This window comes from Vicia villosa, linkage group LG7 (assembly GCF_029867415.1).
Source record: "Vicia villosa cultivar HV-30 ecotype Madison, WI linkage group LG7, Vvil1.0, whole genome shotgun sequence".
Lineage (NCBI taxonomy): Eukaryota > Viridiplantae > Streptophyta > Magnoliopsida > Fabales > Fabaceae > Vicia > Vicia villosa.
In genome coordinates this window covers 65,610,151-65,633,647 of record NC_081186.1, presented here as the reverse complement: position 1 = coordinate 65,633,647, position 23,497 = coordinate 65,610,151, and the positions used below count along the sequence as shown (strand labels likewise).

General features: G+C 38.7%; 1 long non-coding RNA gene across 2 annotated transcripts; it reads right to left on the bottom strand.

Moving 5' to 3' along the window:
• Window positions 1-8,207: 8,207 nt before the first annotated feature.
• LOC131617332 (uncharacterized) lies at window positions 8,208-10,183 on the bottom strand. Of its 2 annotated transcripts, XR_009288549.1 has the most exons (7): window positions 9,957-10,183; window positions 9,718-9,839; window positions 9,512-9,612; window positions 9,237-9,306; window positions 8,910-8,982; window positions 8,774-8,826; window positions 8,208-8,430 (listed from the first exon to the last, which is right to left on the bottom strand). It is a non-coding gene; the product is annotated as an uncharacterized LOC131617332 (long non-coding RNA). The 2 variants fall into 2 exon arrangements; XR_009288548.1 differs by having other exon boundaries at window positions 9,718-10,183.
• Window positions 10,184-23,497: the final 13,314 nt, after the last annotated feature.

The window sequence follows — 23,497 nt, the reverse complement described above, 5'->3', positions numbered from 1 at the left end:
CTTTTTTAAACGGCATAAAAATACTATTTTCGACTTAGTTAAAAGATGATCAAATAATAATATTTTTTGAGATTTTAAAATATATTCACAAAATATATGAGATACATAAGAAATGTATAGAAGATCAAATTAAAATAATTAACTTTGTTAGAGTAAATAATTAATCAAAATTGTGAAAACAAATGAATAAAACAAGTGATATCAATTTATTTTGGTGCATTGAAGTATGAAACTACCATGATAAATCTTATATAAATTAGAAAATAATTTAATTATTATAAACAACAAAGTGATTCAAACTTAGGGATTGACTAAGTAAAAAAAATGAAAGAAGAAAGTGAAAGAAATTAAAGACAAACCAATGAAGTATCATGCAGGAAAACGTTATCATTCACTCTCAGGTGCTACTTTCAATTTCCCTCACTAAAGACAACAACAACCTGCACTGTCAACTTATTAAACCGTGAAACATCCCTCGTTTTCCTCTCTTGCTTCGAGCAAAATAACCAATACACATACTTTTTAACATACACAAGTTGAATCTAATCATTTTAGCAATCATATATTTTTTAAACAAAACTCGAGGAGAAAAACAAGCTTTTCTTAGTGCAAAAAAAAAAGAGTTTCATGTAAGACACCAAACAAAAGTGCTAGCAGCAGCGCATCGACCCAAGGGAATACAAAAGAAATAGAAAAAAAAATATTGTTTATCTCACCTCTCTCGCATCTCATCATTTTTTAAGAAAACAAACTAACGTTCATGGAAATCTAAATCTGTTAAACAATATCACACACAACTCGAAACCTGTCGAGCTTTATTAGTTTGATTTCAAAGCAACAACTACATGAAAACCAAACACATGTTGAAACTGCTGTTTTTACCACATCAGTTGGCGTAACCGGTTACGCTGTTTGCCGTAACTGGTTACGAACCCGTGAAACATAGGTGTTGTAGTTGCGTAACCGGTTACGCTGTTTGCCGTAACCGGTTACACTGAAGCATAACTGTTTTTTCTGTTTCTGTTTTGGGTATTTTATTCATTCCAATCATTTTGTAATGTGTACTATATAAGGAGCTCACTACTTCTATTTGTTGTTAATGCCAATTTATCCACTCACCCTCAATTTCTCTTTCTCTCTTATTTTCTCTAAAATTCTTTAATCTTCATCTTCTTCAATTCTCCATTTTCTCCATTGATAAACCTTAATTTGATTCGTATGTTCCAACATTTGGCATCAAGAGCACTGGTTCTGATCCGATTCCGCTGCAATAATGAGTACCAATGATCGAATCCCTACCAATTTACCGATTCTTGATTCGAAGAATTATGACAAGTGGTCGAAGCAAATGAAGGTCTTGTTTGGATATCAAGAAGTTCTCGATATCGTCAACAATGGTATCACACCACTTGGGGCTGAACCTACATCTGCACATCAAGCCACCTTCAAGGAAGAGAAGAAGAAAGATTACAAGCTCTCTTCTTGATACACTCTTGCGTCGATGGTGATAATTTCGAAAAGGTCGGTGATTGTGAGTCCGCGAGGCAAGCTTGGTTAATTCTGGAAAAAACATATGTTGGGGCTGCGAAGGCGAAGATTGTGAGGTTACAAACTCACAAGAGGCAATTCGAGTTAACGCAAATGGAAGAGAAGGAAACTATCAACGATTATGTGACGCGCATTACGCGTTTGGTGAATCAAATTAAGTCGTGTGGAGAAACGATTCTAGAGCAGAATGTTGTGTCAAAAATCTTACGTTCTTTAACGTCAAGATTCGATAACATTGTCGTGGCTATTGAAGAGTCGAAGGATCTTGCATCGTTGAGCAAGGATGAGCTTCAAAGTTCCTTAGAAGCACATGAACAAAGAATGGATGAGAGAGGAAACGATAAGGAAAAGGCGGAGATAGCTTTGCAAGCTCGTTTCAATGAAAATAGTAAATGTTCGAAAAGAAAATGGCCTTCGAAAAGGAAGCAAGGTTATAGTGATTTTTAGAATTCGAAGGGACAAAAGGGTGAGAGCAGCAACTCAAATGGTAATGGTGATCGAAGCAACGCGAAAGGTGGAAAACCGAGAGATATGAGCAAGATACAATGCTGGAAATGCAAGAAACTTGGGCATTTTCAAGCAAAGTGTGGTGCTAAACAGTGGAAATCTAAAGGGGATGAAGCCAAGGTTGCGAGGCAAGAGGTGGATGATGAAGCCACACTCTTAATGATGATTATCGATGAGTTTGTTGGCATGAAGAAGGTGCTGGACAGCAGCTGCAAGTCAAGGGGCAGCAGCTGCAGTAGTGCACAAAATGGGGCAGATTTGTGCTCGAAACAAAATGTGATGATTTCAGTTCGAGACGGAGCCCAAGGAAGCGATGAATGGTATTTGGATTCCAGTTGTTCAACGCATATGACGGGGAGGAAAGATTGGTTTGTGTAAATCAATCAAGTGGCAAAAAATAAAGTGAAGATTGCGGACGATTCCACTCTTATGGCCGAAGGTGTCGGTGATGTGTTGATCGAGAAGAAGAATGGTTGACATTCTATGATCAAGGACTTGCTATATATTCCGGGTATTAAATGTAATCTTTTAAGTATTGGCCAATTGCTTGAGAAATGTTACAATATACGTTTGGAAGACAAGATCTTGCGAGTTGTCGATGCTAGTGGTGTGTTGACCCTTAAGGCTCCTATGGCTTCCAATAGGACTTTCAAAGTTGAGATGAAAGTATTGGAGCACAGGTGTTTAGCTACAACTGCAAGTCGAGAGGAATGGTTATGGCACTATCGTCTCGGTCACTTGAATTTTTGTGATCTCAAAGCGTTACAACAAGATGGTAAGGTTACCGGGCTGCCGCACATCAACATTCCAGCTGAGTTGTGTGAGGAATGTGTGAAGGGAAAACAACACAAAGGGAGTTTTAGAAAAGATGCGGGTCATAGGACCAAAGCACATCTTGAGGTGGTGTACTCCGACGTTTGTGGGCCTATGCAAGTAAACACATTCGGTGGCAATAGATACTTTGTCATGTTCATTGACGATTTTAGTAGGAAGTTATGGACTTACATCATCAAGAGAAAAGATGAGGTGTTTGATGTATTCAAAAGGTTTAAGTCCATGGCGGAGAGGCAATGTGGTCACAAGTTGAAGATTCTCAAAACGGATGGTGGAGGTGAGTATACCTCGGTTGCGTTTGGGAAGTATTGTGATGATGAGGGTATAGTGTGTGAGATTGTACCACCCTATACGCCACAACAAAATGGTATTGTCGAGAGGAAAAATCGCTCAATTATGAACATAGTTCGAAGCATGTCAAGCGGTAAAAACTTACCGAAGGAACTATGAGGAGAAGCGGTCTCTACAACCACATACTTGTTGAATCAATGTCCTACAAAGAAGCTTGAGAAACTTACACCGGAAGAAGTATGGTGTGGATTCAAACCGGATTTAAGTCATTTGCGAGTATTCGGTTTGGTGGACTATAGACATGTGTCGGGACAACTTAGAAAGAAGTTGGACGACAAGGGTGAGGAAATGATTTTTGTTGGATATCATTCTACAGGTGGTTACAAGCTGTCGATGCGAGAAATCGGAAGATTCTGATTAGTCGGGATGTTATTTTTGAAGAAAATAGCTGCAGCACCAATAGTGTAACCGGTTACGGCCAGCCTCTACAAACTCGCGTAACCGGTTACGAGCAAAGAAATCAGAAAATAATTTCTGCAGAAAACAGCGTAACCGGTTACGGCCTGCTAGTGCAATCTGGCGTAACCGATTACGAGCAGAACAGAGTTCCAGCATCACTGTTTTTTGATGATCCAGTCAGTCCCGAAACTGTTCCGGAGCCCCTGAATGTTATTCCAACTGAGGTAAATCATAGTAGACAAACAAGGAAAAGGGTGTTGCCCTTGAGACTCCAAGATTGCGAGAGATTCCAAGATAACGAAGTCAATAATGAAGGTGATTTCGTCCATTTTGTGCTTATGGCAGAATCCAAACCGGTGAACATGGAGGAGGCTCTAAGCGATCCAAAATGGATTTGTGAAATCAAAGAGGAGCTGGAATCAATTTAGAAGAATGGCACTTGGGAGTTGGTTGATCTACCTCATGGTAAGAAACCGATTGGTGTAGGTTGGGTCTATAATGTGAAAGCAAATCCGAAAGGCGAGATAATCAAGTATAAGGCTCGATTGGTAGCGAAAGATTTTTTGCAACACTAAGGAATAGACTTTGAGGAGGTGTTTGAACCTGTGGCTAGGCTTGAGACATCCGTTTGGTTGTTGGTATTGTCAACAACAACAATTGGAGCGTTTATCAAATGGACGTCAAATCTGCGTCTTTGAATGGTCTACTTGATGAGGAGGTTTATGTTGGGCAGCCCCCTGGATTTGTAGTGAAGAATCAAGAGATGAGATACTACAAGTTGCACAAGGCCTTGTATGGTTTGAAACAAGCTCCAAGAGCTTGGAACAAATTCATAGATGGCTTTCTTGTTGATATTGGTTTCAAGCAGTGTGTGTCCGAACATGGCATTTATGTGAGATCGGATACAAATGACGGTGTGATAATTCTTTGCTTAGATGTGGATGATCTCTTGATTACCGAAAGCTGTGAGAAAAGTATTTCATGGTTCAAGAAGGAACTCATGAGCGAATTTGAGATGACGGACCTTGGTATCATGAGATACTTCCTTGGCATAGAGTTCTAAAGATAAAAAATGGGACTGCTCATGCACCAAAGGAGGTATGCACTTGAGATCTTGAAGAGGTATGAAATGGAGCATTGTAATGCGGCTATTACACCATGTGAAGCAAGGCTACAGCTGTCGAAGAATGAAGATGGGCATGATGTGGATTCAACTTAATATCGAAGATTGATTGGATCATTGTGGTATTTATGTAATACGTGACCAGACTTGGTGTTTAGCGTCGGTATTGCGAGTTGATTCATGGAGAGACCTAAGGTGTCTCATATGGCAGCGGTTAAGAGGATCCTTAGATATGTTAAAGGAACTCTTAGTTGCGGAATTCTCTTTTCGACATCGGATACGGGACGAAAGTGTGATTTACTTGGTTTCACCGATTCCAATTGGTATGGTGATAAAGATGATAGAAAGTCAATGGCTGGAAACATCTTTATGCTTGGTAGGACACAAATCTCTTGGTTTTCAAAAAAGGAATCGGTGGTAGCACTCTCATCTTGTGAGGCCGAGTATATTGCGGCGTCGTTGTGTGCTTGCCAAGCCATGTGGCTTATGAATCTATTGAAGGAGCTTAATAGTAGTGAGGGTGAGGCTATTACTCTCTTTGTTGATAATGTTTCTGCGATTAACCTTGCGAAGAATCTGATTGCACACGGAAGGAGCAGGCATATAGAGATGCAGTTTCATTATTTGAGGGAGTTAGTGAGCGATGGAAAGTTACGATTGGGATATTGTCGAAGCGAAGATCAAGTGGATGATTTGTTGACCAAGGGGGTGACAAATGAAGCGTTCAAGAGGCTGAGGATTAAGCTGAGCATGCTTGACTTGGACCAACTGAAGTGAGGTGGTGTGTTAAAACGGCTGGTTTTACCACTTCAGTTGGCGTAACCGGTTATGCTGTTTGCCGTAACCGGTTACGAACCCGTGAAACAGAGTTACTGGAGGTGTTGTATTTGCATAACCAGTTACGCATTTTGTAGTAACCGGTTACACTGAAGCATAACTATTTTTTCTGTTTCTGTTTTGGGTGTTTTATTCATTCCAATCATTTTGTAATGTGTAGTATATAAGGAGCTCACTACTCCTATTTGTTGTTAATGCCAATTTATCCACTCATCCTCAATTACTCTTTCTTTCTTATTTTCTCTAAAATTCTTTAATCTTCATCTTCTTCAATTCTCCATTTTCTCCATTGATAAACCTTAATTTGATTCGTATGTTCCAACAACACCAAGCAAATAGTTTTAATCAACAATATAAAAGTGGAAAAGAGACAAACCCACTAAAAACGGCATGATGAACACGGGGTGGCGAGAAGAGCATAGAGTATGCAAAACACTGAGCAAGTGCAAACCGAAACTGCAGCAACAAGTTTGTTTTCCCGTAACCGAAGCCGCAAAAATGCAAAGTAAGCAACATCTAAGCAACAATTTAATTCCTGCAAACATAACATTATCAACACAAACAAAATAAAGCAACAAATGTAATAGTTAGCAGTGAGTTTAAGTTGTAGAGTCGTGGAGAAGGTTTATCATGGTTTGTTGGCGAGGTAGTTGAGTGTTTGTGTGAAGGAAAAGGTGAACAGTGGTGGTGTGTTGTTGGTGAGTAACCAAGAAGAAGGTGAAACAAGGTTATGGAGCAACAATAGTGAATATGAAGCAAGAGGTTGAGGGTGTATTCTTGGCAGTTTCCGTTGTTGCGAAGAGGAAAATGAATAGAGAGGTTATTGGTGTGAAGGATGGAAAAGTGGTTTAATGAGGTGGTTTTGGTGTATTTTGTTTGGGTAAAATGATATGAAATAAAGCTCTATTTATAGTGAAATGATTGGAGAAGAATTCAATGGATAAAACCTTTGTTTGATAAATTTTGGAGGAAAACCATAAAAATGGTTATGAGTACAAAAGTTTGTATACTTTAGTAGCTTCTAAGGTGCTATTTGTTAGAACAAGATTTGTTCTGATCAATATTCTTAGTTTTGATGATAACAAGGATATGAATTTTGTGTGAGATAATGTGGTACTCTAATACATTGCAAATTCCCTTTCAGGAAATATATATAAAGAGTATGCACAAATCAGCGCTCAGAAGCTTTGTCTCAGAAGGTTCAGCATGCAACATCAGAACATGGTCTGGCAAGACATCAGAAGATGGTCAAGGCAGAATCAGAACATGGGTCTATGGAAGCATCAGAAGAACTTGAGATCAGAAGCAGAAGCACTGAAGCTCTCATGGTATCACGCTCAGAAGCACTTCAAGGTCAGAAGACAAGAAGATGCTATGCACCAAGCTGTTTGACTCTGATGATATTCAAACGTCTTATTCACAAACATCAGATCAGAAGAAAGTACAGGTGGCAGGCTACGCTGACTGACAAAAGGAACGTTGGAAGCTATTAAAGGCAACATCAGTAGACACAGCGTGAACAAGGCTCGAGGTAGTTGACAAAAGCGTGAAACATTAAATGCAATGCTGTACGGAACACGCAAAGCATTAAATGCTCCCAACGGTCATCTTCTCAAGTGCCTATAAATATGAAGTTCTGATGAGAAGCAAGGTTGACGATTTCGCTAACAATTATCTTGCTGAAACGCTGTTCAAACTCAAAGCTCAGAAACTTCATCTTCATCAAAGCTCACTACATTGCTGTTGTAATATATTAGTGAGATTAAGCTTAAACTTTAAGAGAAATATCACTGTTGTGATTATAGCTTTTCAGAAGCATTGTAAAACTCTTATTTGATTACATTAATTTGTAAGTAACTAGAGTGATCAAGTGTTGATCAGGATACTCTAGGAAGTCTTAGCTTGTGTCTAAGCAGTTGTAATTAGAGTCACCACTAGAAAAACATTAATTAGTGTCGGCCGTTTTCCGACGCTAACTTTGAAAAAACAGACATTAATACCTGTTTAGCGTCGGTTTAGCGTCGGTGTCGGGCCTTGGATAAAAGCTTGGAAGCTAAATAGTAGCGTCGGCTAAAGAGTAGCCGAAGCTAAGTAGCGTCCGTGAAACCGAGATAAAATGGACACTAAAACCACAGACCCTGCATTTTTAAAAACATAAAAATTTAATTTAGTGTTGAGCAAGCCGACTCTAAAGTCAACTAATAAAAGTCAATAGTTAATTTAGCGTCGGATGGCCGCCACTATGGTCAACTCATAAAAGTCAAACTTTTGTTTAGCGTTGTTTTGACCGACTCTAAAGTCAATCGAGGATAGTCAATGCATTCTTTTAGCATCAGCTTAACCGACTCTAAAGTCAATCGAGGATAGTCAATGCATTCTTTTAGCATCAGCCTAGCCGACTCTAAAGTCAAAGCCAAACAAGAAAAGTCAACACATTGGGTTGGTCTTGTTGAGGTGCATAATATTATACCAAAGTGATGCATAATGTTACTCTCATTGACCAACATCTTTCAAAGTAACCTAATCTAAGAGAAATGTACATGCACTTTAGTGCACTTTAGAGCTGCAAGTTGCCTTACAGCACCATCCTAAACAACTGGAAATCTAATAAAAGAAAGAAAACAACAGATTAGGGAAAATTCAAAACTGCATGTACATTAATTACTATTGAGTACAAGGTAAAATGCCAAAAATTCTTTCCAGCTCTGAATCAGATAATTAATTGCTGGTAGCAGCTAATTCTAAACTTCAGAGAAGATCTATAGACCACTTCAGCTGGTGCTAACATCAACTCCTCTTTGCTTCAAATATTCCTTGGCCTCAACAATATCCTGAAAAGTAACAAAATAAGCAACATTCTTTGGCATTCTTCGTCAGACAAAAGGCTTTTCAGAATTTGAATAATGATTCAGTATTATGCTACAATCATCTGGTCATAATTATTCTGTAACTGCTTAAGGGTGTCATTTAGGAGGATAAGTTGGCATTTATATGACAATTGGAGTTAAGATTTGGGGAAGCAAAAGCATATTTGTCTGGTGGCACTAGTCTATCAAGGGCACTTTGATTGGAGGTGTTATGAGGGCTTCCTGAAATCAAGGTTTCAAGACTCTTAAGCCAACTTCCTCTAACAAAAAAGATAAAGTAATGAAGAAAAAAAGTGAGATAACGTACTCGCACAAAAGGTAAAACGGCAGATGTATCAAATTCATCGGTATGGCTTACACCTACAATGATATATCTCAATTAGAAAACAAACACAAATTTATTAATTCACCTTTTTAGTACATAGCAATAAACATATAAATACCATTATTGAATACCCATATTGGTAAAGCGCCCAAGTCCTCTGATAGCTTCTCAACAAACCGAAAGCATTTTAACTACAGTATATAAGAATATCATAGTCGGCTAAATCAAAATTTGAAAAAAGGCACTTACTAGGAGAAGAGTGAACCCGAATACAAGATTACTAAATAATGCTTACTTTAAACTACAATATACACTGAAACTTAAAGGTGCATATTATATATTTTTTTAATTCTTTATGATTCATTAATAAATAAAAAAATATGAGAAACATTCCTAATCATAGTTCCAAATAAAATAGAAAGTAAGAAGATCACTCTATGCATACCCGGAAATCTGATAAAACTTGGTTTCATATCTATCAGCATTTGAAAAAGATCATTTCGGAAACCATGTACCTGCGCCAAGTCAAGGACGAATATTTCATTAATAGGGTGGGGTAGAAAATTATAGTATTACTAACATTGACATCAGATATTAAAATTTATTGACATTACATATCTTCTTTTGAAATACTATATTTCTAAATACGGAGTAGGCAACGAATTTACATAAAAATCATCTTATTTAGTAGACGTATTCAAATTCAGGATGTAGACAAACCTTATGTTGTCGTTAATTGAAGTCTCGAGTTTCGACTCGTTGCCTTGGCCTCCAATACAGTCTCAACCTTCGTCCAGTTTGAAAAATCAGACGCAGAGCCCCTGCAAGGTCAATAATCAGTATCATTAATAGGTGCAAAAGATAACTTTTGGAATTAAAGCTTTTACGCGTCAGGTCTCTCTACAGCACATAAAAGTGGAACTCACGTGATCACGGTTGAAGCGAGGTTTCCCACACCGTTCAGTCCAGTGAACGAAACTACTAGATTAAGTGGTCCAGTTAAACGAGCATAAAACATAATTTTATATTTCTTCCCATGCTCAATATTCTAAAAGCAGTACTCGATGAATCAACGACTAAGAAATAAAAATAACTCGTAATGAAAGTAATCATATAAGGATTTGATTTAAGATCAAATTGATGCAAGGGTATCAATTAGTCTTACCATGCCCCAAAAGCCAGGGTTATAAACGCCAACACCATCAGTCATTCCAATTTCAAGGCACCATAAAAAATTGGAAGAGAAAGGAACATTATGAATGAAATTTGAGTAACCTGTTATATCACCGACGATTCTGAAAGTTCCAGAGTTCACACAAAATTCCATAGAGGCAATTGTACCCCATGTCCTGAAATCAGTTAGACCTGAAACTTGTAAATAGAAGAAAATAGTGATCACGTGGTGGTCAGGATACTCTAAGAAAGTCTTAGCTTGTGTCTAATCATTTGTTCCTAGAGTGATCAGGTTGTGATCAGGATACTCTAGAAGACTTAGTCGTGGGCTAAGTGGAAAACCATTGTAATCTGTTGCGATTAGTGGATTAAATCCTCAGGTGAGTGTTTACGGTGATTTCCGGTAAACAACCGCTAGTCTTCCAAACTATAATAAATATGATTTGGTTACTCGCAGGATCGACTAGATTGATCCTAGGACACATAGTCAAAAAGATTGTTATCAATGCTCATTCGAACCATATTCATGATTCGTCTCCTTCAATAAGCGTTGTTCGATTAAAGAACAAGTAATCTTGATAATCACTTTGTTATATGTAAGTATGATTTTAATGAAAAGATAAGTAACATAACATATGAAACTAAAAGGACTGTTGAAACGTAAAGAATCTTAGAATGCAGAAACGTTAAAGACTTTAAAAGTAAATAACATGAAAGTAATTCGAAAGTAAATGACATTAAAGTAAAGATACAGAAATGTAAATGGCAAGAAGTAAATGGAATGCAGTAATTCTGAAAGATATTTGAAAACGAAAGATAATACACATGTATTAAAGTGGTGGTGTCATACGTACATTTTCTCAGCGAACTCTTTCTCTTAACGCTTGATACTTGAGTAAATATGTGAGTGATTTGTACAAAATGAACACACAGAATCCTAACATTAAGACTCCTATTTATACTAGTATCGACCTTAACGGTCCTACACTAATCTGCTGCCACGTCTCTCATAAGAACTTCCAGCGACGCCATCTGTTACTTGGACAGTTACGAAACCGTCTTCGAATTTCAAATCTTCCCGCCTGAGTCCGTCTTCGACGCGTGGCAGTGTATTAAAAACACTACGAAAACACGCTAAGTAGTAATACTTGAATATATTTTATAAATTTTGTCTAAGTCCCCGAAGACACATACTTTCACTAGCTTTCAGTATTCATTATCTTCATGACGAACTTAGAAATCTTTATTCTCGAAGCATGGCCATCAGTAGCCATTCTTTTATTTTTAAGGGATGGCCATCAGTAACCATCTTTCCTTCGATTTTCCACTTCTTCGAAGGACAAATATTACAAGACGAAATCTTCAGCTAACAAATTGCCCCCAATAAATGCCTGTTTCGAAAATCAACAGAAATAGGCGTTTCTTGTCATCATAAGATTTCGTTTCTTATTGATCTTTGAGAGTTCCAAGACTGCTGACTAACGTCATAATCATTGATGACCCTGTTCCCGAAACGTCTTGTCATTTTCAAAGATGTCTTCTCATAACTTACATTCCCACGTTTTTTACCTTACTTCTTGATCATTACTCCTACATACTAGGAGTGAAGCCAATTTATTCAACCACCGTCGGATTAAATCACCAGCCGCCACGTGTTCTTTGGGTTTTACCCAAAAGATTTAAAAAGGGTTTCCGTTAAACCTTTAAATACTTGGTCTTGCACTTCTATACAACCTTTCATTCCTATTTCTTCATCTTCTTCAGCAGAAAAACCAACATCCTCAATCTTTTCAAAATCTTGCTTTCTTAATCAAAATCTCTCTATGGCTTCATCTTCAAATGTTCTTCAACCTGTTCTGAAGCTCCAATCAACAACACGGTCTGGGGAACAAGAGCACATTCCAAACCCTAACACCGAAGAAGTACGCGCTATTTACGCTTCCTAGGTAATCATTCCCTTTGAACTTTCTGGAAAATCTATTGCTTTTATGGGTCCGTTACCAGGTGAAAATATTTCATCTCTGAATAGATTCTTCCCTGCTTATTACAAGACTAGACCATTAGTTAGCAAAACTAAGATAGATGAAGATGGCTGTTCTCCCTCAGGAAAATCTGCTAACATTGAAGAAACTTCAACTGTAACCCCTTTGGCTTTGACGAAAATTAGGTTAAACTATATGACCAACGTTGTAAAAGTGTTTAGGTCAATTCCTTTAGCCAAAGATCCTGATTTGTACTATGCCTGGTTAGAAAAAGTAGAGAAATAGAAAGAATCCTTCTGGAAATCGTTAGGAGTATACGATTTGATTCAACTGTCAAAAACAGGCTTAGAATATAACCAACCCATGCTAGTAGCAGCGGTTCACTTTTGGGATGCTTCTCACAACACTTTCCATCTCCCATGTGGAATGGTTACCCCCACTCTTTTCGATGTGGCTGCGATTACAGGACTTCGACCAACTGGCGAAACCTTCGATCCCAATGAGATGGATACTGATACTATTGGTTTTAATGACTCGCTAGTCACTTATACTGCATTCATCCAGAAGCACCATATCACCACCGAAACGGCAGTATCCGATGAAGAGCATATTGCTTTCTTAGCGCTATGGCTCTCACGATGTGCCTTCTGCTCAAGATCCATACAAGTTGCAAAGAGATACCTTTGCATGGCTAATCAGTTGCATGCTGGAAAAAAGCTCAACCTCAGCCAACTGCTTTTAGGGTCTCTTTATGAAAACCTCAGCGAAGCTGCAAACCTTACCAAGAATTACAAATCCGGTACTTTGCTTTATGCTGGTCCTTTCTGGCTATTGCAACTGTGGCTTAACGCTACATTCGAAACTCATCTTCCCTTTCGAGGAAACGTCAATGAGGAAGATAGCAAAATCAAGAATCGAACTATAGAAGGGACCAGGTTAGCTTACCTAACTCCAAAAGAAGAAACTGGGAAGCTTCGTGAACACTTTCTGGCGTATTCAATGATGTTTGCCCAGCGTAATCAGTTCGATCCTTCTATGGCCCCGTTTGTACACAGAACAATAGGTCCCGAATGGTTTACTCGAAAATTCCCATCAACATCTCAGGATCAACAAACTGAGTCTATGGAAATTTGGGAAGCCTTTCTGACTCCAAGGTTATTTTCTCATCGCCTTCGACCATCAAAAGGTCAATGTATTCTCGTGTGCTATCAACCAAATTTGGTCTCGAGACAGTTTGGGTTGGTTCAAATAAAACCCAAGTGCTTATATGAGAAAAGGAGCCATATGTGTTTCCATACCTTGTACTTGACTGAAGGAGAATGTGAAACAAAAATCAACAAATACGTTGGCACCACCAATTTTTCTCCTGTTCCTTTCGAACCTGCTTTTTACTCTACACCAGATTTTCACCAATGGTGGACGGATTATTATAGCTCCCAAATCTTTGATGCCGATAGTCTTGCTCAAGAACTAACTGCAGCTTTTGCTGATGTGCAGGAGAATTTTCACAAAGGTACTTCAACTCATATTAAAGAAATCCAAGCTTTTCAAAAATTCTTTGAAACTATCTATAGGCCTGATGATCTTAGTCGGACCGTTCGTGAGGCTGCAGTCATTTTGCGCGAAAAGTTTTCCGCCAAACTGGATAAGTTGAAATTGCCCTCGTATGTTCGACCAGAACTACGTTATGAAGTGGCTTTCAAACTTAATCCTCCAAAATTCCCTCCACTGCCAAGTGCGGATTTTGGTGTGGCTTTGAGCCCTCCTTTTCCAAATTGGTTTGTGTGTGGCAACGTTCTAAAAGACCTTCAAAACAGTACTAAAAAACGCGCCGAACGAGTGGTTCCGACTAAGCATACCTTGGATACTTTCAAAGGACATCTACATATAGATCTTGAACATGTTCGTGTCTTGACTCCAATACCTGAAGGTTTGGATTCAGACAATCTTTTCGACTGACTTTTCTTTTCTTTGCTAATATACTGATTTCAGTTTCAACTACAGCTGTTGCACGAAGGAGGAAGATTAAGGAAGCTCCTGCCCAAAAGGATTCTGGGACATCTAAGGGCAACAAACCAAGTGAAAGTGACTCCATCGTCACTGACAAGAAGACCACGGTACATACCCATCTCATATTCTTAATCTTGTACAATCTGTGAGTAGTACTCATCTTACTTATCATCTATTTTCCAGAGCTCGAAACCCCCAACAGGTTCGAAGCGGAAAGTTTCTTCGACAGCTGCCTCAGATGGCGAAGATAAATCCCCTCCTCGTACTAGACAAGGACACAGGAAGAAACAAAAAGTTGTTACCCCTTCAAGAAAAGGGAAAGGGATAAGTCCCTCTAAAGCTGCTTCCCCTGACGATAAGGCATCCTCTGAAGAGTCTCCTTTAAAAGTTGCCAGCAATGCTTTCGTTGTTAAAAGTCATAATTCAAGTCCAGATAATATCCCAACCAAGGTATTTGGGTTTCACCCCACATATTATCTTGTAATTTTAACTAAATGATTGAACTGACATTTTACCTTGTTATTGCAGGATGATGCTGGCACTGCCACTTCAGGTTTTAAGGATCATGGCCTTACCATTAATGTTGACAAACTTTACGGTAATCGCCAATCTTTAACTTTCGTCAATAAACCCCTCAAAGGCTTATCTTTATGACTAACTCTGCTCCGTTTAATACAGATACCTCTCAAAACAAAACTCATGTTCTCTCCCCAGTCTTCGAAGATGCTAGGCCAATCGCCACCATTTTGCCTAATGAACCAGTCGAAGAAAGCCAATCCACTGACGAATCCCCACCTACTCACCAAGACAAAAATTTGGAAGAAGATCACCCATTCTCAGGCAGCGACAATGTGAACCTACAACCACATGACAGCGAAGATACTGCATCGGAGCAAGATGCTATGGAGGAGACTTCTAAACCAGAAAAACAAGATCCTCAAGGAACTTCGACTCTTGATACAGAAGCCATTCCTGGGACAACTTCGACGCTTGCCCCTGCGAAGCCTACTCCTTCGGAGCTGGAACAACTTAAGCAAACTGATCCTCTTAGTTTCCTAAAGGCTATTATGAATGTGAATACTTCTTCGCCTTCGAAACTTGATGTCTCTCGAGCTGTGACTGTAGAATCTGGTGACAAGGAAGATATTCCTAGCCTCCTTCGACAAATAAAAGAGAGATTCTTTGGGGTCAATCTTGTGGATGTTCTCAGCCGGGAACCTATTAAGAGTCACAACTTAAATCAACTTTTAAAGAAAGTAGATTTGCTTCAAGTCTCCACAGAAGTTTCAGAGGTAATTGTTCTGCTAGGTTCTCTAATTGATCAACTTCAAGCCAACATTCTTCGAAAGCAAAATGTCGAAAAAGAGCTATCTGAGACAATGGCCTCTCATGACTCTTCATGGAATTCTGCTGTGGATGCAACGAAACAAGGTGAGGCCCTCAAGCTTAAGCATTCAGAAAATCAGAAGGCTTTTGATGATTATGAGAAGAACATCAACTCCTGGAAACAAGAGATAAAGGTACTCGAGGACAAGATAAAGGAAGCTGAACGTTGTCAGGCAGCCATACAAAAATCCAACCAACAGGATTTGCTCGAAGTGGTGCAGTCGGGGATTAAACATTTCGAGACTGCACAAAAATTAGTGCCAGAGATCGAAAGATTGAAGAAACAACGGGCACTAATTGAGCTTCGTATGTCTTCGTGGGAAACTCAATACTTGAAGATCAAAAACAATCTCCCTGAGGATTTTAACTAGCTGTTTCCAATCCTGTAACTTGTTGCATTTTTGTTTTGTAATCGAAGCTTTTGTAAAAATATCTATTCGTATGCTTGACTTCTATTTTCTTCGTTTATATCTACAATGTTCGCCAGCACTATTTTAGCGAATCTTTCAATTTCTGCCAAAATATATCTTTAGATTTTCTACAGTGCTTTTATTTAATGCAACGTATAGACCCTGAACATCCTTCGCAGCATCCTTGCCTCTAGACTTGACATTTCCACTTCTCTAGCCATAATCATTATTGAACAGTGACGTCACTTTTCTTCAAAACGTCAATTTAAGACGTGCGTGCATCAGTTTCATGATTACTTCTCAACTTCCAAGGGCGGGAAACGGCGGAAGCCATAACTTCTCTCTTTGGAAAACCAAACGCAGTCCAATCAATCATTAACAATTTAAAACCACCCTTCAGTATCCCCAGTCTATATAAAGGGTCTAATATTGCCTTCATTTCTTCATTCATGCGCTTTCTCTCCAAACTAAACACAGAAAAAGAAAACACACAACTTCTTTCTCAAAAACCTTTCTTTTCCTTGCAATGGCTGAACCTCTTTCCTTTAATAACATCAAAGCCCTCCTCAAGAACGAGTTCAGACTTTCTGAGGATGAACTTGTTCGTAACTTCATCAACGTCAAAACCCTTTTTGTCAATCAAGAACTGGACTTCTATTTTGAAGAAGTCTTGGAGGGTGCTATATACCCTAACATGTTGGCAGAATTCTGGATGAATGCGTTCCTACGCATAGATCCTGAAGGTAGGACCACCATTGATTCTAATATTCGACATGCTCGTCTTAGCATCACTCCCACCACTATTGCCAACCTAATGAGATGCAATAACTCTGGGGAAACTTTTGATGATAACAGTTTCAACATGACTACTCATCTCATGTTGAGAAATCTCATGGATAACGACCGCTTCAGTGCCAAAGTTATCAGGATCTGGCACCAGATGCTCGTGGGAAACTTTCAACCCCGGAGGATTGATGAAAACAACATCATGGTTGAAGACTTGGAGTTTATCCTCTGTGGTCTTCGAGGGAAGAAAATTAACATTCCTTTGATGATCTTTAAAGGACTTGTTAAGGCTGTCTCTATTGGTGTCAACCGTCAAGGGAGTGTGACCTGTCTTCCATACGGGAGACTCCTCAGTTACATTTTCCTTAGGAAAGGTGTAGTGAAGAGGATGCGCATTTCTGGAGCCATGGATATGTTCGAAGCTGAACCCTCGCCTGTGCTGTCCTTGGAAGGTTTAGACCAAAGGATTAACTAGCAAGTTTTTATGCTTTCTTTTTCTTTTGTAATCTCAGATCCTGTTCTTTGGATCCTTTTGTAATGCACGTACTCCTATTATGAATGAAAAATATTTTGGTGTCTCTTTAGACTCTTTTCCTTCCATTTAACAATCTATTCCGATTGTAAAGCCATTTTGATCAATGTGACATATATGTTTTGACACATGCCCCACTATGTACGTTCGACAGAGCCAAGTATGCTTCTGCTTCACCCAAGCATTTCAACAAGAGCCATTTCATTTTGTGCCCTGCTTGATGTGCACCACATGCCCCACTATGTACGTTCGACAGAGCCAAGTATGCTTCTGCTTCACCCAAGCATTTCAACAATACCCCTTCAGGAGTTTTCTTGAACAATTCATTTCCCATCAGGAAATATGACAAGGCTCTATACTTGATTTTCCTGTCTGTATCCGTCGAAGGATTTTTCAGATAGTTAATAATTGGACTCCTCCAATCTGTGTCTGCCAACGAGTCTATATTTAGTACTTCGAATTCTTCTTTGTTGGCATAACCCAATTGTGAGTTCTCTAGATCACTTGGAGAAAGTTTAGTAGACATTGCTCTTCCTCTTACTTCAATCAACTCCTCCAACTTTTCTTTTGATACTTTATATCCTGAAGCAAATTGTGCTAAGTCGTTTGCTTCCTGGTTATTCACCCTTGATACGTGTTTTAACTCCACATATTCGAATCTCTTGAGTAGCCTATTTGTATTGACAAAATACATGATCAAATTCTCTTTGATGCACTTGTACTCCTTTGTCAATTGTTTGATGACCAATTCGGAGTCTCCTTTAATTTCGACTCTGGTTGCCCCCAATTCTAACAAAGCCTCAAGTCCAGCAATTAATGCTTCGTATTCAGCTTCATTGTTGGAGCATAATGGACCTTCGATTTTATACTTGAGCTTTGTTGGAATTCCATCAGGAGAAATTATCAACATTTCAACTCCAGTACCCTCTCTATGTGTTGAACCATCGAAGTATAACTTCCAAGGTTTTAAGTCCACATAATGCTAATGATTCTCAACCACCGCATGGTCGACAATGAAGTCTGACACAATTTGACCTTTCATTGCCTTGAGAGGCTGAAATATTAATGAATATTCAGTAAGGGCCAAAGCCCACTTGCCAATTCGATTATGTAGTATTGGCTTAGATAACATATGTTTAATAACATCACAATGAGATGAAACGTAAACATCAACTGGCTTTATATAATACTTAAGTTTGATACAAGAGAAATACAAGCAAAGGCAGAGCTTTTCTATATCAGTATATCTAGTCTCTGCATCATTGAGTACTCTACTTAAGTAATAAATGGCTCTTTCGATGCCATTCTCATCTTCTTGTGCCAGCATGCTGCCTATTGTTTTATCTGACGCTGAAATGTATAGGCGCATGTGCTTCTTCCCATTTGGGGGAGACAGAATTGGTGGACAAGTCAAGTATTTCTTTATCTGATCGAAAGCTTCTTGATGTTCAGCACGCCATTCAAATTCTCCTTGCTTAAGCCGTAGTAGAGGTGAGAAAGCTTGCGTGTGTCCACTCAAGTTAGAGATAAATCTCCTTAAGAAATTTATCTTACCATATAATGATTGTAGTTCTTTCTTCGTGGATCGAGACTTGGTTTCCATAATGGCTTTTGTCTTGTTCTGGTTAATTTCTATCCCTTTTTTGCGGACTACGAAACCCAAGAAATCACCTGCCTGCACAAAGAAAGCACATTTGAGGGGGTTCATCTTCAAGCCATATTTCCTCATTCTTTCGAATGATTGGCTCAGATGATCGAGATGACTCATACCCGAGGTAGATTTTACCACAATGTCATCTATATATACTTGCATGAATGTTTCTATAAAGTCATGAAATATAGAATTCATTGCTCTTTGATAAGTTGCCCCAGCGTTTTTCAAACCAAAAGGCATCACAACCCATTCGTAAGTGCCTATTGCCCCTGGGCAACGAAATGCTGTTTTGGATACATCATCTTCTGCTATAAAGATTTGATTGTATCCCGAATATCCATCCAACATGCTCAAATACTCGAAACCTGCGGCTGAGTCTACTAGCATTTCTGCTACAGGCATGGGATACTCGTCTTTAGGAGTAGCTGCATTAAGGTCACGAAAGTCTATGCATACTCTTAATGAGCCATTCTTTTTAATTACAGGTACTATATTAGCAATCCATTCAACATACCTTGTAGTTTGGATAAATTTGCAACGCAAGAGCCTTTCGACCTCTGCTTTAATCTTCGAGTGAATCTCTGGCGCGAATCTTCTGGGAGTTTGCTTTATAGGCTTCTTCCCTTCTTTTATTGGTAATTTTAATTCGACTAAGTCTCTTCCTAGACCAGGCATCTCATCATAATCCCAAGCAAAACAATCTCTGTTTTCTTTCAGCATTTTGATGACCGTTGCTTTTAATTCTGGTTCTAGTTTCGCGCTGATATATGTTATCCTTTTTTGATCATTGTCTCCAAGATTTACTTCTTCAAGTGGATCTTGGGCCAACATCTTTATGTTCGACGCCATTGGGTCTTTTTCGAATCCCAAAGGTTCCCCGTCGTATATTGCATCTAACCTTTGATTTGGTTCTTCTCTTATGATCTCTTCGTCTGGAGCCGTGTCTTCAGAGAGTTCGAAACTCGTACGTATCTCCAATTCTGTTATTCCTTCTTTGGTTAGAACTGCATCTATCTTTGTATTTGATAGTTCGGCTTCGAGAGCCGCCTTCCTTTTGTTCTCGGCCACATAGGCCGAAATCTTTTTGAAGAACGAAGACTCAGACATGATTAATGTCATCGTCCCAGCCTGTTGGCCGTACTGTTGGATAATTCTCCAATGGTGCTGTATCTGCTGGACCATCCATGATCTCTCTATCCCATTGGAATCCATTTGGGTGTAAAGTTAAATAGTACAATGCATTTTTATTTGGGGTATACATCTCTTCTGCAGCATGACAAGGGCCTATGTTTGCCAGGTTCCTATCGAAGTTGGTTTTATTCACCTGGTTGACTTCAGCCATATAGTAACTCTGATCACCTTCGATATTCTCCACTATACCATCTTCCCTCCAAATTGTCACCCTCTGATGCATTGTTGAGACCCAGTGTTCTTTGAATTCTGCACTCAGATCCAATCTGAGAAAGAGTGTAAAATCATAAAGGTCAAAAGTGATCATGGTGGTGAATTTGAGAACAAATTCTTTGAGAAGTTCTTCAAAGAAAATGGTATTGCCCATGATTTCTCTTGCCCTAGAACTCCACAGCAAAATGGAGTTGTAGAGCGAAAGGATAGGACTCTACAAGAAATGTCCAGAATCATGATCAACGAAACCAATATGGCTAAGCATTTCTGGGCAGAAGCAATAAACACTGCGTGTTATATTCAGAATAGAATTTCTATAAGACCTATTCTAAATAAGACTCCTTATGAATTGTGGAAGAACAGAAAGCCCAACATTTCATATTTCCATCCTTTTGGATGTGTATGTTTTATTCTGAATACTAAAGATCATCTTGGTAAGTTTGATTCTAAAGCTCAAAAGTGTTTCCTTCTTGGATATTCTGAACGCTCTAAAGGCTACAGAGTATACAATACTGAAACATTGATTGTAGAAGAATCAATCAATATCAGGTTTGATGATAAGCTTGGTCTTGAAAAACCAAAGCAGTTTGAAAATTTTGCATATTTTGATATTGATATATCAGAAGCAGTAGAACCAAGAAGCAATGCTGCAGAAGCTGGCAGTCTCAGAAGCAATGGATCAGAAGATCAAGTTACTGCATCTTTAGAGAATCTCAGGATTTCTGAAGAGCCAACAATCAGAAGATCACCTAGACTTGCTTCAGCTCATTCAGAAGATGTGATCCTTGGGAAGAAAGATGATCCCATCAGAACAAGGGCATTCCTTAAGAACAATGCAGAATGTCAATTAGGTCTTGTTTCTTTGATCGAGCCAACTTCTGTTGATGAAGCTCTAGAAGATCCAGACTGGATAATTGCCATGCAAGAAGAACTCAATCAGTTTACAAGGAATGATGTATGGGACTTGGTTCCTAGACCAAAAGGATTTAACATCATCGGCACTAAGTGAGTGTTCAGAAACAAGCTAAGCGAGAAGGGAGAAGTGGTAAGAAACAAAGCCAGACTGGTCGCTCAAGGTTATAGTCAGCAAGAAGGGATTGACTACACAGAAACCTTTGCACCAGTGGCCAGGTTAGAATCTATTCGTCTATTAATTTCTTTTGCCACTCAACATAACATCACTCTTTATCAGATGGATGTCAAGAGTGCCTTATTAAATGGTTATATAGATGAAGAAGTTTATGTCCATCAACCTCCTGGTTTTGAAGACTCCATGTCTCCAAATCATGTTTTTAAATTAAAGAAATCATTATACGGATTGAAACAGGCTCCTAGAGCTTGGTATAAACGTTTGAGTTCTTTCCTTCTGGAAAATGGTTTCACTAGAGGAAAAGTGGACACTACTCTCTTTTGTAAAACATTTAAAAAGGATATTTTAATTTGTCAAATATATGTTGATGATATTATCTTTGGAACATCTAATGCTACACTTGGAAAGGAGTTTGCTGAGTCTATGCAGGCTGAATTTGAAATGAGCATGATGGGAGAACTCAAGTATTTCCTTGGAATTCAAATCAACCAAACTTCTGATGGAACCTATGTTCATCAAACGAAGTATGTGAAAGAACTGCTGAAGAAGTTTAATCTCTCTGAAAGCAAAGAAGCCAAAACTCCTATGCATCCAACATGTGTCCTAGGTAAGGATGAGGTAAGTAAGAAGGTTGATTAGAAGTTGTACAGAGGTATGATCGGATCTCTTCTATACCTAACTGCTTCTAGACCTGACATTCTCTTTAGTGTTTGTTTGTGTGCTAGATTCTAATCAGATCCGAGAGAATCTCATTTAACTGCGGTTAAGAGAATTCTGAGGTATCTGAAAGGTACTACTAATGTTGGTTTGGTTTACAGAAGATCCAAAGAATACAACTTAGTAGGATTCTGTGATGCTAACTATGCTGGAGATAGAATTGAAAGGAAAAGTACTTCTGGAAGTTGTCAATTTCTTGGAAGTCATCTGATCTCATGGTACAGTAAGAAGCAAGCTACAATTGCCCTCTCAACAACAGAAGCAGAATATGTTGCTGCTGCTGGATGTAGCACACAAATGCTCTGGATGAGAAGTCAGCTAGAAGATTATCAGATATATGAGAGTAACATTCCTATTTTCTGTGATAATACTTCTGCTATATGTTTATCTAAGAATCCTATCTTACATTCAAAAGCTAAACATATTGATATTAAACATCATTTCATAAGGGACTATGTTCAGAAGGGTGTTATATCTTTAAACTTTGTGGATACAGACCATCAATGGGCTGATATCTTTACAAAACCCCTTGCTGAAGATAGGTTTAAGTTCATTCTGAAGAATATCAGTATGGATTTATGCCCAGAATGAGAAGATGAGAAGATCTTATGTATGAGTATCTTCTGAAATGAGATTGGATTAGTCTTTTATAAGAAGTTCTGTTTGTAATCAATTAGAAGTAGTGATTCAGTTATTACTAACGCTTCATTGTCTAAGTTGATTCAGAATCTCTTTAAAAGTAAAACAGCTGTAACTGGCTATCCAGATGGTAAACACGTGTTCACTATTTCTGGACAAACGTGCGTGCAGTTGAGGGGACGCCTACTTAGGTAACTGTGCTAATCACTTCTTTTGTCATTATTATCTCTCCTCACGTGAAATAACATTAAATTCCATTCATCATTTCTTTTATTGTCCTTTTTCGTTTTTTCATACCAGTCAAACGTTTTCCTTCCCTAGAGCGTTTCCTTCCCCACATTCTCTCTATTTATTTCTCCATTTCCTTGCATTCTTCAGTCAATCTTTGTGCTCTCTCTCTCTCTCTCTCTCTCTCTCTCTCTCTCTCTCTCTCTCTCTCTCTCTCTCTCTCTCTTTCTCTAACTTTTCTTTGAATATTTGTTTGCATAAATCTTAGTTCATTCATCTTCAACCTAGCATTCATCATGAATCAGCCTTCAAGTTTCTCTCAAGAGGTTTCTCCACTGAAAACTTGCTTCAGTCCTTCATCTGTAACGGAAGTTTTGTGCAAATCTCATGTGGTCACTGATGATTTGGGTGCTTATGGTTTCAACCAAGATGCAAAGGCGAAGGCTCAAGGGTGGTCATTCTATATGATTAGAACGGTTGGAAGGGTTGTCTGGTTCCAGGTTGAGAAACAACTATCGGGGATCACTGACATTGATTTCAAGGCGGATCTCTCAGGATTCCAAGAAGTCTCAAGTCAGATCTCTTCTGTGATGCTGTTATCAACATTTATCCAAAGGAAGAAGACTTTCTTGAGATATTGGATGATGTTAAGGATCATGTTCTTAACTTCTATGTTAAGGGAAAGCCCCGTTTGA